This window comes from Triturus cristatus, chromosome 1_1 (genome assembly GCF_964204655.1).
Source record: "Triturus cristatus chromosome 1_1, aTriCri1.1, whole genome shotgun sequence".
NCBI lineage: Eukaryota > Metazoa > Chordata > Amphibia > Caudata > Salamandridae > Triturus > Triturus cristatus.
In genome coordinates this window covers 387,671,685-387,688,368 of record NC_140579.1, presented here as the reverse complement: position 1 = coordinate 387,688,368, position 16,684 = coordinate 387,671,685, and positions in this window count along the sequence as shown.

Genomic DNA, 16,684 nt, shown 5'->3' with positions numbered 1-16,684 from the left:
TGGTAATTTCTGTTATTATCTGGACGTATCGGACGTATCGGATCAGTAAAGCCTCTAGTATTATTACAAGATCTTCCTCTACCTACATAGGCCATGGTTTCTAACTGTCCTGTGGGCAGTTCTAATTCTTCCTCCTCCTCTGTTTGTTCAGGCTCGTCTACTGCTAATCTTTCTTCGTGTATTCGTTCTACTTCTTTGCGGATCTTGCGGCACATAGCTACTATACATGATCGTTTATCATGTCTCCCCTCTGATATATTCCGACTCCATGTGGTAAGAATTTGCATTTCTTCCGGATTTACCCCTGGTCGGTCTTGATTTCTGATCACACAATTTATGAGGAAACGTAACAGTTCCTCCTGTATCTCCACTTTCTGGTACTCCAAGGCTCTATTAATACTTTCAGAATCTCGTCCTGACTGGACAAAGTGATATATATTTTCTAAATGTGTAGTCATTCCTGGTAGCCTCCCTAAATATATTGCAGCTCGTCTGATACGTAATGAGGCTAGCAGCATTTCGTCCCCTTTTCCGGGCACAGGGTCATATCTACAATCTATTAGAAGTTCCTTAAGCGTGTCGGGAGTTACTAGTTTGGGCGTACGTTGGTGTGCTAATTCTTGAAAGGAAAGTTTATTTACTCTGGGTGGCGTGGAAAAAATGTTTGCTGTACCTCCCGTAGCACCACCTGGGGTGCTGGATGTGAAAGGATTCGTTGAACGTGATATAGCAACCATAGATGTGGGTACAGCTGTAGAAACAGATGTGCTTGCCGGAACTTGTGTCGGAGTTTGTTGTTGCGGCGGTACAGACGGAGGAGGGTCTTGGCGTTGAACCCCCTCGGCAGGCGGTCTATGTGGCGCAGCATTAGCGTACTCGGGAGCTGCGTCGTCTAAATAAGAGGAAAGAAAAACATCTTCTGCGGTTCTGGGATGCCCTTTGGGATGTACTTTTATCGGGAACAATGGGGGTGGCAAGTCTTTTGGTATCTCCGGAGTAGCCTTAGGTAACCCTTCGGCCAGAAGAGGATACATACCATTCATAAGGGTATTTCGTTGTCTGTCTACTTGTTCTGATTTTACTCGAGTACCTTCTTCAATTAATATATTTTCTCGAACTTTATTTGAATTTTCCTTACTCTTATCTTCCTGTCTACGTGCTTTTTCTGTACGTCTATACGATTCTTTACGCCATAATTCAATGGCATCTTTCTGTGATTGTCTAGCTTTCTTTTTCCATAATTCTTCCTCTACTTTCACGATGCAATCTGCATCCCAGGTCCCAGCTGCGGGCCACCTCTGACTTTCTGGTAATTCCTTAGTGTAGTCTACCCATAAATCGAGAAATAATATGGCGTCTAGGCCATGTTTATGATACATGAAGTACCCTGGAGTGTCCCTAGGAGGAATGGGAACAGCTTCTTCGAGTACCCCTTTTCTAGTTTTTATCTGTCTTAATTTCGAAAAGAGCGGCATTGTTGAGAACTGATCTGATCTGGTACCTAATTCTGAACACGTTTAATACAACAAAACACCATAATGAACAGTCATTCACACCACAATATGCAGAACGTATTTAAAACATTTTAACATTTAACATTTAATGAACAACAATGATGGCCATTTAGGGAACTAGTCACTAAACATGATACTCGGCACTAACTAGGTAATTCTGGATTATATACTAGACATACTTGATATACTGCTAAACAGTACAGATACACTGCTGAAACAGTGCAGACCGGATTTGTGTACCCAAACCCGTCTTGACCGGCACAACCTATGTGCACGTCAGAACGCCTCCCCGACAATGGTACTCACCGGGTAGCTCGGAACGGAAGGCCTCGGAACTGAACTGAACTGAACTGGACTCGGACCGGACTGGACTCGACTCGAATCTTCGGAACTTCGGAACCTGGTGGGCCTCTGTATACCTCGGATCTTGCTCTCTCAGCTAGGCTCTGGTCGGGATACTTCGCACTTCTCACCGCCTCGTCTGGGTGTTGATCGCAGCCTCAGTTACCCCCGCTCGGCAGGAGGGAGATACAGGAAATCCTGTGGGTACGCGTTGTTGTCCGTCCAGCTGTGGTAGGAGACCGGGCCTGCAACGCACCTCCGGCGCGTGAGATGAGAAAGTGTCCCTATTCGGGCGCCATATATGTGGTAAATAATTTAATTACCGGAACTTAATTTGATGCGGAAAATCTATAATAATAGCTCAGTAAAATAAGAGGCAGAATCCGTGGTATTAGAGGTTCGGAACGGGCTTTATTCCAAAATCAATTCGAATTGATGGACTCCATATTCCATCACCACGAAGGTTCAGGAAGTGAAGAACAAACTTTATTGACAAGTAATCATTTTTATACAATAGGCATTACAGTGAAACAGATGCAGGAGGCGTAACAGTTGATAACAAAGATAAGAACATACATGCGTAACTAAAATGGGTGTAACTGGGCGTAACTTAAAGAACGTCATTGGATATGATGTCATAAATGGGTGGTTCCACGGAAGAATTTCGCAATGTCAGCAGAAATACTTGGCAGAGATGCGCGCGCAGCAGCATGACGTGTGATTGACGTGCAACTAGGGGGTGAAGGGGACTTGACATTTAGCTCTACATGTGGAGACAGAAGTCTGGGGTTATGTCAACCTAATCCCAAATCATATCTAACATCCTATGTTTAAAGAACTGTGTTATCCAAAAAGAAAGGTCTCTTAGGATAGAATCTTATTCTATACTGACTATACTGACTGTTAGTGCGTGTACAAGCGTCTAAGTGTCTACACTAGATGCGAGGGCAGAAATCTTCCATAGTAACAGGGCTATGAATTACTTGCATAAAGACAGAGAAGCCGGGCCTTTTGCTCGGTAGCTGAAAGAATGTTTACTTAAACTACTAGACAGGAATGCATTGGGTGAAGAGCGGAGCAGAGCAGATAATCTTGAAGGTGAAATACAGTTTTTGGCAAGCAGACAGGTCGAGGCAGGCACCGTTAGCCGCGCAGGGAGTAGGACAAAGTTCATGGATACAGATGCGAGCTCAGACTGGAGCTTTCAGAGGCAGAAGGCAGAAAAGGCTTGATGGCAGAATCAGGGCCTACTCGCCTGGACTGTAAAATGGGATAAATTAACCATATAAAGCCGGTGGCCTTTCATACTTAGGAATAGAGTATCAGGCCCATTCATGGCGGGTCTGAAAGAGGACATGTTGACGGTGGACGCACATGTGTTTGCGTCTTCATAACTGGAACTGGAGGAAACATACATGTACTTATGATTTATACATGAAACCGTTGGGGTCCAAGATAGGGGACATAACTGATCATAAAAATCCATATTTCCACAGTGGAGTGGATGTATGCAGTGTGGAGTGGAATTATGTGGGTTGAATTGAAACTGTTAGTTGTGGAATTGTGTGGGTTTGAATTGTGTGGTGTGTAGTGCATTTGTGGAGTGGAATTATGTGGCATGGTGAATTGATAGGGATCGGAGCTGCACAAAATAGAAACCAAGATAGTGAGTGATAGGTAATTTGTGCACGAAGCGGTGAAAGAACTCCAGACAGAGGAGCAGAAAGAGTATGTGAGAAAGAGAGAAGGGGATGGCAGGTCACAGGTTCATATAGAGGAAGCTCCTGTGGAAACAGAAGACACCCTAAGAAGAGGAGCACGTGGGTTTGCAGGATGGTAATCTTGAAATGGCATGGGAAAGAAACTGTGATCGAAGAGCTGTGAGAGAGGTGGGAAGAGTGTTTGAGAGAGTTAGAGAGAGCTGTGAGAGAGTACAAGAGAGAGAGGGATGAGTGTGGGGAACCCGGTGAGGTGGAAAAGTGCACAGCATGAGGAGGTATAGGAAGGTAGTATGTGTAAGCAAGCAGTATAGAGAGGAGACAGGGAGTGTGAGGGAGGGAAGAGAGGGGCGCAGTGGAATTGTGAGATAAGAGGGGGTGTGAGGGAGAGAGGAGAGGGGCAGTGGATGTGTGGGATTGAGATGACACGGTTGGTGAAAGTGGGAGGTCGAGATGGGTTGTTCTTGAATTGTTTGTTGTGGAATATTGTGTTGTGGAAATGTGTGCTGTAGTGTGAAGTTGTATAGTGGAAATATGTGGCATGGTGTGCTGTGGAATTATGTGGATAGTAATTAAATGATATTAACTGTTGTGGAAATATGTAGAGTGAGATTGCGTGTGATAGACTCCATTATGTGGAATGGTATTGTGGAGTGGTGCAGGGTAGAGAGGAGAGGTGCAGGGTAGAGGGGAGTGATGCAGAGTAGAGTGCAGAGGTGTAGAGTGCAGTGATGCAGAATAAATTAGAGTGGCATAGAGTGCAGTGAGGCAGAGTAGAGTGGTGTAGAGTGGCATTGAGTTGTGTGCAGTGGTGAGAGTGCAGTTGTGCAGTGGCACAGAGTTCATAGTAGAGTGGGGTAGAGTGTACTAGCAGAGTAGAGTGGTGCACAGTAGATTAGAGTGGCATATAGTAGAGTGGTGCGCAGATTATAGTGGTGTGCCAAGTATAGTGATGCAGAGTGCAGTGGCGCAGAGCGCAGTTGCGCTCAATGCATTGGCATGGAGTTCACTGACATAGAGTGCAGTGGCATGGAGTGGTCCAGAGTAGAGTGCAGTGACACAGAGAAGAGGGGCACAGAATAAAGTGGCGCAGAGCAGAGTGGTGCCGAGTGGCGTAGAGTGCATTGTAGCAGAGTGCAGTGGTGTAGACTGGTGCAGAGGAAAGTGAGGTAGAATGCAATGGTGTAAAGTAGAGTGGCGTAGAGTGCAGTAGAGCCCAGTGTTGCAGAGTAGCATATTGTTGGGTGCAGTGGTGCACAGTACATTGGTATGCAGTTCAGTGATGCAAAATGCAGTGGCGTAGATCGCAGTGGTGCAGAGTGGAATAGTGTGACATAGAGTAGACTGTATCGATGTGCTGTGAAGTGGCATAGAGTGCTGTGGTGCATAGTAGAGTAGTGTGTAGTAGAGTGCAATGCTATATAGTACAGTGGTGTAGAGTAGAGAGGCGTCGAGTAAAGCGGCACAGAGTGAAGTAGTGCAGAGTAGAGTGCAGAAACTCAGTGTGGAGTGGAATGGCATAGTGTGGAATGGTACAGAGTATATTACAGTGACACCGTGTGGAGTGGCGTAGTGTGGAGTGGTGCAGAGTAGAGTGCAAAGTTGTGGAGCGGTGCAGAGTGGAGTTGAGTTGGGTAAGGCGGAGTAGGCATGGTGGGGTAGCACTGCTATTACAGACAACACATCTTCAATTGGAATGACCATTGCATCTGCACTGACGTACAGTTTTACTAATAAAAGTATACAGCACACAAATGATAATGTGTGGAAATGTCATCACCTAATGTAATGATTTGTTTCGATTGCATTAAAATATTTGTTTCCACCACATTCTGAATTATCAAAAAACATGCTTCTTTCGTGCTTTCCATATTCCGAAATATCTGCACAGTTAATTTACAGACATTTGCATTTTGTTTTGTGCTAGAAAAAAAATTAACATATTACAGCATACCCAGTGTAGCCAGCATGATTGTCACAAAAATCCTCTCACTTTGAAGTCAGAGAAAGAAACACCAAAATTCCTGGAAGGCTGAACCTGACATTGACCTCTGTCTTTGAATGCACAGCAAATGTGACAAGATAAGAACAATATTTAAAGGCATGGTTACAGAAATTGTGTAATGGTGGAAGAATACACTAAAAAGGGTTTGGGCAAGGAAAGGGAGGAACTCAAGTTGGACAGCCTAAAACAAATAAAGCCAGCAAACCGAGACCAAGGAATTGTGAGTTACAAACCACAAAGCCAATGGTAAGTAATGGGTGGAATGCATTTCCGGGGAACATTTCCAAATGTCCCCAAGATGTTTTAGCAAACCAGGCAGCTGTGCTGTCTGGTAGGCTGTGACCCCAAAACAGTCTCCCTTGCATCCACTGGAGGACACAGTGAAACAGACAAGAGAAAAATGGTGAGATGATCAATGATGTGCCTGAAAATGTTCAATGCCAATGGCTGAAGGTTACGAAGCTAAAGAGGCTAATGGCTTTGCGAGTTACATCCAAAGTCCATTAAAGTAAGCTCAGGAGACTCTATTACAAAAACAAAAACAAAAAAAAGTGGCTAGGTAACCCGTTATCTGCCTACCCTCTTGTCACCTCCATCCCACATGTAGTACTGACAATGTGAAAGAAGCAAGTCATTCTCCAAAATCTCCATTCTAATGACATATTATCTCAATATGTTAATAGGTGCAGAGAGGTGGCGTGCCCTACACCTCACCAAGCTTACTCTGGTTGTTTTTGAAGCTTTCTTTGTGTCAAATCACTCTCTCTTTGCATCTATCTTGTCACATTCTTTACACCTCCACTGCTTCTCAATAGCAGATGCGCCCTTTTTTCACCAGCCATCTTCATCCATCTAGCACGTTCCAAAATGGAGAGCAGTAGTGTAGGAGAGTAGGGTCTGCTTTCTATGTTCACCCCCACTTTTTGCTTTTCCTTCACTGGTTTTCGACTTAGATGTGGCTGTGGGCCTGCTAATCAGACCCACAGCCCAGCTGTTCTCTCTCTAAATTCACACTATGTACTTTAGGTACATAACCCAATTGGTAAGGATCACCCTCTAGGGCCCTGTACAGTGTACCTTAGGTACCCAGGGCATGGGTGTACCCTAGGCCTACCAGGGGCTGCAGCATGTATTATGCCACCCCTGGCTGGCCTCCCATCATGACACAACTGGCTGATCACTCAGCTGGGGCAAGGTCGTGTAATCACCCCTTGCTTAGGTATAGTATTCCTATATCTACCTCATATATAGACACATGGGTAACCTTTCAGTCACTCCTATGGCAGGCCTTAACAATCCTGAAGGCAGAGTGCTTGGTAACATGTGAGATGGTGCTCTAGCATGAGCTGAGCCTGTCTGCAGCTTTCGGAACCATGTCCTTATAGCTGTTCTATGATATCGCCTACCATATACTCTTAAAGTGCCTTATAATCCTCGCGGTTATGGTAACTATGGTTTGGCTTTATCAAAACATGTCGTGTAAGGTGTCTAACACTTTGGAATACTACCCCCAGACCATTGCTGGTGATGAGGATAGTATTCCTCCCTTCTAGAGGGAGAAGACATGTTGAAGGCCTACTACCCGGTTAAAGTTAACCAGAGCCCCAGCATCACAAAATGGATGCTGCTGCCACAGACACAAGTCTGACCTCCTGCTGCTGGGAGTCCTTCCAGCGAGGGAGGCTTGGACAATAGGTTTCCTGCCTTGGGAGGTGCTAGCACCACCCTAGACAGGACTTAGTGTAATGGGGCAGGGAGGGATGAAAGAAACGAGACACTGCCTGGGGCACACAAGGTGTCCCATGCATAGTCCGGTTCAAACCGGTGCTGGGGCACTCCAGCCCCAGTCCTGGCGCGAAACTGGACAAAGGGAAGGGGGTGTAACCACCCCCTTCCCTGGTCCCATCCATAGGAGGGACCTAGCAGGTAACCCAGCCCCCCAGATTAGTATAAGAGTGGGAGTCCCTAGGACTTTGGATTATCCTGAAAACTGCAACTTGAACAGAAACTCTGGACCTTCGACATTCGACTACGGAAGAAGACTGAAGAATCTCCCTTGTGGCCAAGGAGTGGCCACCCTGTGTAAGCAGGCACCAACAAGCCAACTGCTGTTTGCTTTTCCCAAGTTCTACGAGGAACCGACTGCAGAGCCCGACCAGTGCCTTGACTTCCAGACTTCTCCAACCCTGATCCACATCCACAGCCAAGCTGAGATCCGTGGATGCAACGAGAGACGTGGGACCGGCTACCTGGGAAAATTGGCTACTAGCTTCCAGCGCAGCTTCTGAGGCATCCTCGAAGTTGTGCTCTGGGGATTGAGAAGCCCCAACCCCGAGCACCATCTGCACCGAAGATCAGCCCTCCACACTCACGAGTTCTGCGTGGGGCCCTTCTGCATTTTCCTGCTCGACGCGTCTGTCCGGTTGCTTGCCCGTTGGCTAGTAACCTCAGTGACGATGAACCCTTGACTTTCCACCGCTGGTTTGGCTCCTCTGTCATGCCCCGGAGTTCAGGAGTCCCGCCTAACAATTGCTCGAGTATAAAAGGAGCGTAAACGCTCCCGAACGCGCTTAGCGTTCTAGGTCTTGGCCCCATTTCCGTCCGCACTATTTTGCCTGACTTCCGGGATTCCTTGCTTCCTGTTTCCTGCTTGCTTTCGCTTTGCCGGCGTTCTCTTCGCCGGAGGTCGAGTCAGCTTCCTTCGTGTTGATCTTGAGTATCGGGAGCCTTTATAGAACAACAAGTCCCCTTTGCTGGGAATTACCTCCAGCCACCTTCCCTCCCCATGGGGACGTACCCAAAGATATCCTGAATTCGGAGTTGCCTTCGCAGCTCCACCCACTGGGTGATTCACCCGGACTCTCGGCGCCTCCACCTCGCTGTACAGAGCTTATAACACTCGCTCTGCTTCTAAAAGGCAAAAAGGCATTAACTTCGTAGCCTCGTATTGTTTCCCTTTTGTTTGTTTTTTTGTTTTCATCCTTTATGATACTCTTCCCTCTTCTTGTTGGTTTGTCCTCAACCCCGCCTCCACTTGTAGTAGTGTTGCAAAAGATTGAAGAGTACTGGGAAGACTTGCGGGAACCACTTGGTGATATCGAACTGCAGCTACTGAACCCTGGTAACAGCGCTTTGCGCTGCCTTTTATTTCTAATGTTACAAAAGACCATATCTGTGTATGATAGTTAGAGAACATTGGTAAGAGTCATTTATAGTACATAGAGCTATGTGAATTACCCCACAGATTAGGTGCCATATTCCACCTGCAGCTGATACAATCCTGATACGAGTCCAGTTTCATCAATATATAGTGGGGGTAAGTGAACTTACACACATCTGGGTTGTAGTGAGGAGAAGTAATGTCAATCTGAATACAGGTCTCTTTGTTGTACAGGACCCTCTTTTGAAGCTCTTCTACGTGTTTACTGATTACCTGGAACTGATCGTAGAATGCTGTAGTGTTCTTACAGAACAGTAGAATGGTACGTGAGACCAGGGGTTGACATTTCACTTTTGAAGAAGACTCAGGAGTGCAAAGGTGCATTAACCCTTCTTTCCCTGCAGTAATCTTCAGTCTCACCTGTACCAGACGTGGAGCCCTTGGTCTTCCTGAAGTATTCCCGCCTTCCCTTGTTTTGTTTCCCTGTTTTCCCTGGGTGTGCCCTTCGTTCCTCTAGAGTTTGATAGAGTCGGAGGGTCGCCGGGGAAGGCAGTGGTAATTTCTCCGGATTCCTGGCGCTCCTGCGGAACCTCCTGGTATTCATTACATCCTCCAGACTGGCCCTTGCTTCCCTGTGAAAGAGAAGCACCTCAGGCCTTCCTGGTCTGCAACAGAAGCGAATCCTTCATCCTGCGTGGGTTGCACCTGCCAAGGCTTGTTGGGTCCGAAATCGACAACGACACCTCCAACAGCAAGAACCCTCGTGGGACAGCTCACCTCCTGGTTCTGGTCATCCTCGACGCCTCCTGGTACCCGTGGCTGCTGCGACAAGCTTCACCTCTTCACCTGCATCTTCACGACATCGCCTGGTTCCTTCCTGGTTCCTTCCCGGCTCCTGGCTGGTGACCTAGACTCTGTCCCTTCTGCTTGCAGGTACCCTCCTTCTTGATTCCAACCTTGGAATCCACCGGACACTCTTCACTGACTGCCTGTCAGCACCTTTTCTTCAGGCATCCATAGGAGTCAACGACGAAACCCGACGCAAGTTCACACCTATGCACCCGCAGCCCGTGGGCTAGGTAAACTGAGTACTCCGGTGCTCACAAGGGTATTGACTATCCTAGGGTCTAGTTTCCAAGTCTCTAACTCCTAGCTCTTTCCGAAGTGTCCTAAAACTCTTTATTTCTAAACATCACTATTTCTATCGACTTTAACGCATTACGCGTGAGTGTTTCCACTCTGCACCTGAATCCCGTGGGCCTCCCACTGCCTAGCAACTGGTAGTATAGTGTAGCCCCAGCGATTCCCTAGGCCTAGGCCTAACCTGTGTTTGTGACAGTGGTCCTTATACCACTTACTTAGTATATGGTTTGCGTGGCCCCTAGGGCCTAACTGTATTACTTACCTGTGTGACTTATGTATGCTTAAATAAGACTGAGTTGTACTTACCTCGAATCTCATAAAGAGTGCTGAGGGTATTTTGACTAGAATAAATACATCCTATTTTTATATATATATCTGTTGTGGTGTCCTTTCATTTGGTATTCAAGGGATTGCAAATGGTATAACAGCTGGCTTCACATGCCATACAGAGTTTAGCCTAAGACTGCTCTTGTCCATGCTACCACTAGGATAGCTGGTCTATAAGGTTGACTTTACAACCAATCACCATAAGGGTTGTTTGGACTGATACAAGGTGTACACCAGAACTAGTGACATCATATATCAGGCCAACTTCTCACATTGGTGAGCAGCGGTTGGGATCTGAGCTTGCTGTTGTGATACCATTGCAATCTTGAGATATCAAATTGAAAGATCACAAGGATATTTGTAAGGTACATATAACATAGCTTATAAATACTTAAGTTCTACTGAACTTAGTTGTTGTGGGTTGAAGGGCCTAGCACACCCTGACTACAACTACTAGAGAGGTTTTAGTTGATACAACTAGTGTAGGTAGGTGCACACACCACACCCTCACTAGATCATGTCTCTGAGAGGAGATCAAGATGATTCTCTCTCAGGAGGGGTATATCCTAGAAAGATACCCTCTAGATATGATACCCTAACTTTTCAGGAGATGAGACAATTGTGTACCTCCAGAAAGTTAAAACAGGGTTCAAACCCTACCCTCATTTATCTAGTGGAGATCTTAGAAGAGTATGATGCTCAGAGAGCCTCCCAGGATGGTACCTTAGGTACCAATGAGAGTCTGCCCTCTACAGAAGACTCCCCTCACAATACTGATCAAGATGAGTCAGCAGGGACTTCAGAAGATGAGGTAGACAGCCAGGTCCAAGTTAGGAGACTTAGCCAGGCTAGCTTAAGCCTACATGGGAGTCAGAATGGGGTCCCCCCATTCAGACCCTCAAGTGGACTTAACCAGAGAAGCAGGAGAGGAAGATCCCCTTCCAGGGAATCTATCCACTCCCATGTCTCTAATAGCTCTAATGCCTCTTCTCACAGGGGAATGTCTTCTCCACAGAGAAAAGAGCATCAGGCCAGAATGAGGGAAGTCAATCTGAGGATTGAAAGGGAAGAACTTGCCCTTGCCAAAGAGAGACTTGATCTGGCCAGAGAGCAAAAGTTAAGTGGGTTAGGACCCACTGGTGGCAGCACTATCCCTAAAGATAGAGACAGGACCTATGACAATAGAAACCTGAGCAAGATTGTCCCTCCCTACAAGTGTGGGGATGACATCCACAAATGGATAACTGCTTTGGAGAGGGCTTGCAAAGTACAGCAGGTACCCCAAAGTCAGTGGGCAGCTATCTTGTGGCTCTCCTTCTCTGAGAAAGGTAGAGACAAGCTCCTCACAGTTAGTGATGAGGATGCTGACAATTACACTGTCCTGAAGAGTGCTCTGATTGATGGGTTTGGCCTAACCACTGAACAATACAGGTTGTTGTTGAGGGATACCCAGAAGACACAGACTCAGGACTGGACTGACTTTGTAGATTGTGCCACTAAGGCTTTGGAAGGCTGGTTATTGGGTAGTAAGGTTAAGGACTATACAGGATTGTATAATTTGATCATGAGAGAACAAATCCTTAACAACTGTCAAAACCAGCTGCTGCATCAACACTTGATTGACTCTGACCTAACTTCTCCCCAAGAATTGGGAAAGAAGGCAGATAGGTGGATCAGGACTAGAGTTAAGCAGAAAAACCAGAACCAGGGCGGTGATCAGAAAAAGGCAGACCAGAAGGGTAATGAGCAGAACTCAAAAGACCAGAAGTCTTCACCAGGCCCCCAAAAGGCTCAGGGGGAGGGTGGTCCCAAAAAGGATAAAAAGAAAGATGGCCAAAAGAAACCTTGGTGAAACTATTGTAAGTCCAATTTCCATTGGTTTAGTGAATGCACCAAAAAGGACAAGCCCCCAGCCACCATTACCCCTAAGGCAACTGTACCCCCTAGTCCAGCTGTAAGTGGTGGTTCCCAGCAAAAGGGTGTAATAGGGTTAACCCTGGGAACTGAAGTGGATTCTGGCCTAGTCAGAATACCCACTCAGGCTGTTCTGATCTGTGATGGGGACATAGCTTTGTCCTCTACTGTGGGTCCCAGTAACCTGGGCAAGTACAGACAGACTCCTTTAATCAACAATAGAATGGCTCAGGCCTACAGGGACACAGGTGCTAGTGTCACAATGGTGACACCTGCCTTTGTGGACCCTGGACAGATCATGCTAGGTGAGAATTACCTAGTGACCAACGCTAGCAATGCCACTACCTCCCATAGTGTGGCAATTGTTAACTTCTCCTGAGGAGGGGTAACTGGCCTCAAGAAAGTTGTGGTGAGTTCAGACCTTCCTGTAGAGTGTCTGTTGGGAAATGACCTTGAAACTTCAGTGTGGGCTGAAGTGGAGTATAGGACCCATGCAGAAATGCTGGTAATAGATGCACATGTCCTTGCTGTGACTAGGTTACAGGCCAAAAAGTGCAACACTGAACAAGTGCTGGATCCTGGGACAATGAACCAGACACAACCCAAGAGAAAGAGCAGTAGGGTTAAGGCTGTGCCTTCCCCCCTGCCTCAGGTAGAGAATCAGCCCTCACAGGAGGATGATTCTGAGGGCCCTGAAGGAACTGTCCTAGAAGAACTGGAACCTGACCAGGTTGAGTTTCTTGAGACAGGAGGACCTTCAAGGGCAGATCTGAGGCAGGCACAATTAGACTGTCCTTCTCTTGAACCCATTAGACAGCAGGCTGCTGCTGAGGCTGCAGGAAATGCTCAAGGTACCCATAGAGTGTATTGGGATGAAGGGCTGCTGTACTCAGGGGCTAGAGACCCCAAGCCTGGTGCGTCCAGGAGGTTGGTCATACCATTGAGTTTCAGAGGCTTCCTTCTTACCTTGGCCCATGATATTCCCCTTGCAGGACACTTAGGCCAGAATAAGACTTGGGACAGACTTGTCCCTCACTTTCACTGGCCTCACATGTCAGAAGATACCAAGGAGTTTTGTTGCTTCTGTGTCACCTGCCAAGCCAGTGGCAAATCAGGTGGCACCACAAAGGCCCCACTCATACCACTCCCTGTGGTGGGGATTCCCTTTGAGAGACTGGGGATAGACATTGTAGGACCAATGGACCCCCAAACAGCATCTGGGCACAGATTCATACTGGTGATAGTGGACCATGCCACCAGGTACCCAGAAGCTATACCCCTGAGGACCACAACAGCTCCTGTTGTGGCAAGGGCCCTACTTGGAGTATTCTCCAGAGTGGGGTTTCCAAAGGAGGTTGTCTCTGACAGAGGTGCCAATTTCATGTCAGGATATTTTACTGCAATGTGGAAGGAGTGTGGTGTTAATTACAAATTCACTACACCCTATCACCCACAATGCAATGGGCTTGTGGAAAGGTTCAACAAGACCCTAAAAGGGATGATAAAAGGTTTACCAGACAAGCTTAGGCGAAGATGGGACATCATTTTACCCTGCCTTCTGTTTGCTTACAGAGAGGTCCTACAAAAGGGGGTTGGCTACAGCCCTTTTGAGCTTTTGTTTGGGCATCCTGAAAGGGGACCCCTGTGTCTAGTAAGGGAAGGATGGGAGAGACCTCTCAGACAACCCAAACTGGATATAGTGGATTATGTACTTGGCCTCCGCTCCAGGATGGCAGAGTATATGAAGAAGGCTTCTAAAAACCTTGAGGCAAGCCAAGAACTCCAAAAAGCTTGGCATGACCAAAAGGCTGTGCTGACTGTGTACCAGCCAGGACAGAAAGTGTGGGTGTTGGAGCCAGTGGCCCCAGCAGCACTCCAGGACAAATGGTCTGGACCCCACACTATTGTTGAACAGAAGGGAGAAGTCACCTACTTGGTGGACCTTGGGACTCCCAGAAGCCCCCTACAGGGTGCTTCATGTCAACAGGTTAAAGGCATATGTTGACAGGGCAGACATGGGCTTACTCATGGCTACAGATGAGGGGCAGGAGGAAGAGAGTGACCCTCTCCCAGACCTGCTGACTCAGAACCCTGATGATGGTTCAGTTGATGGTGTGGTCTTTTATGACAGCCTCACTAACCATCAGCAACAGGACTGCAGACAAGTTCTACAGGCCTATAGACATATGTTCTCTCTGACCCCAAGTCAGACAAACTGGTGCACCCATGAGGTGGACACAAGTGACAGTCTGCCTGTGAAGAGTAAAATCTACAGGCAACCTGACCATGTCAGGGACTGCATAAAGATTGAGGTACAAAAGATGTTGGAGCTGGGAGTCATTGAACCTTCAAAGAGCCCTTGGGCTACTCCTGTGGTTCTTGTGCCAAAACCTCACACCCAAGATGGTAAGAGAGAGATGAGGTTTTGCGTGGATTACAGAGGTCTCAATGCTGTCACTAGGACAGATGCCCACCCAATACCTAGGGCAGATGAGCTCATTGACAGATTGGCAGCTGCCAAGGTTTTGAGTACATTTGACCTGACAGCAGGCTACTGGCAAATCAGACTAGCTGAGAGTGCAAAGGCCAAAACTGCTTTCTCAACCCCAGGAGGACATTATCAATTTGTGGTAATGCCCTTTGGCTTGAAGAATGCACCTGCCACTTTCCAAAGGTTGGTGAATCAAGTCCTTACAGGCCTGGATGACTATTGTGCAGCTTATCTTGATGATATTGCTGTCTTTAGCTCCACCTGGGAGGATCACCTGGTCCACCTGAGGAATGTTTTAGAGGCCCTGCAAAAGGCAGGTCTCACTATCAAGGCCACTAAGTGCCAGATAAGGCAGAGCAAGGTTGTGTACCTGGGCCACCTAGTAGGTGGGGGTCAGGTTCAACCACTGGAGAGCAAGATCCAGACCATAAAGAACTGGACTCCTCCAATTACCCAGACACAGGTCAGAGCTTTCTTGGGCCTGACTGGGTACTACAGAAAGTTTGTTAAGAACTATGGGTCCATTGTGACACCACTTAATGACTTGACCTCTAAGAAGATGCCAAAGAAAGTTCAGTGGACAGTAAGCTGTCAGAAGGCATTTGATGACCTGAAGCAGGCCATGTGCACTGCACCTATTCTGAAAAGTCCAGACTACTCCAAAGAGTTCATTGTCCAGACAGATGCTTCTGAGTTGGGTGTGGGAGCTGTTCTTTCACAACTGAATATAGATGGTCAAGACCAGCCCATTGCTTTTATTAGTAGAAGGCTGACCCCCTAGAGAGAAACGTTGGTCAGCTATTGAGAGGGAGGCCTTTGCTGTGGTTTGGGCCCTGAAGAAGCTGAGGCCATACCTGTTTGGCACTCACTTCAAGATTCAGACAGACCATAAGCCCCTCTTGTGGCTAAATCAGATGAAGGGTGAAAATCCCAAACTTCTTAGGTGGTCCATTTCCCTACAGGGGATGGACTTCACAGTGGAACATAGACCTGGGACTGACCATGCCAATGCAGATGGACTCTCCAGATATTTCCACTTAGAACATGAAGACTCAACTGGTCAAGGTTAGTTTAATGTCCCTAAGTTTGGAGGGGGGGCGGTTGTGTAGGAGAGTAGGGTCTGCTTTCTATGTTCACCCCCACTTTTTGCTTTTGCGTCACTGGTTTTCAACTTAGATGTGGCTGCGGGCCTGCTAATCAGACCCACAGCCCAGCTGTTCTCTCTCTAAATTCACACTATGTACTTTAGGTACATAACCCAATTGGTAAGGATCACCCTCTAGGGCCCTGTACAGTGTACCTTAGGTACCCAGGGCATAGGTGTACCCTAGGCCTACCAGGGGCTGCAGAATGTATTATGCCACCCCTGGCTGGCCGCCCATCATGACACAACTGGCTGATCACTCAGCTGGGGCAAGGTCGTGTAATCACCCCTTGCTTAGGTATAGTATTCCTATATCTACCTCATATATAGACACATGGGTAACCTTTCAGTCACTCCTATGGCAGGCCTTAACAATCCTGAAGGCAGAGTGCTTGGTAACATGTGAGATGGTGCTCTAGCATGAGCTGAGCCTGTCTGCAGCTTTCGGAACCATGTCCTTTTAGCTGTTCTATGATATCGCCTACCATATACTCTTAAAGTGCCTTATAATCCTCGCGGTTATGGTAACTGTGGTTTGGCTTTATCCAAACATGTCGTGTAAGGTGTCTAACACTTTGGAATACTACCGGCACACCATTGCTGTCGATGAGGATAGTATTCCTCCCTTCTAGAGGGAGAAGACATGTTGAAGACCTACTACCCGGTTAAAGGTAACCAGAGCTCCAGCATCACAAAATGGATGCTGCTGCCACAGACACAAGTCTGACCTCCTGCTGCTGGGAGTCCTTCCAGCGAGGGAGGCTTGGACAATAGGTTTCCTGCCTTGGGAGGTGCTAGCACCACCCTAGACAGGACTTAGTGTATTGGGGCAGGGAGGGATGAAAGAAACGAGACACTGCCTGGGGCACACAAGGTGTCCCATGCATAGTTCGGTTCAAACCGGTGCTGGGGCACTCCAGCCCCAG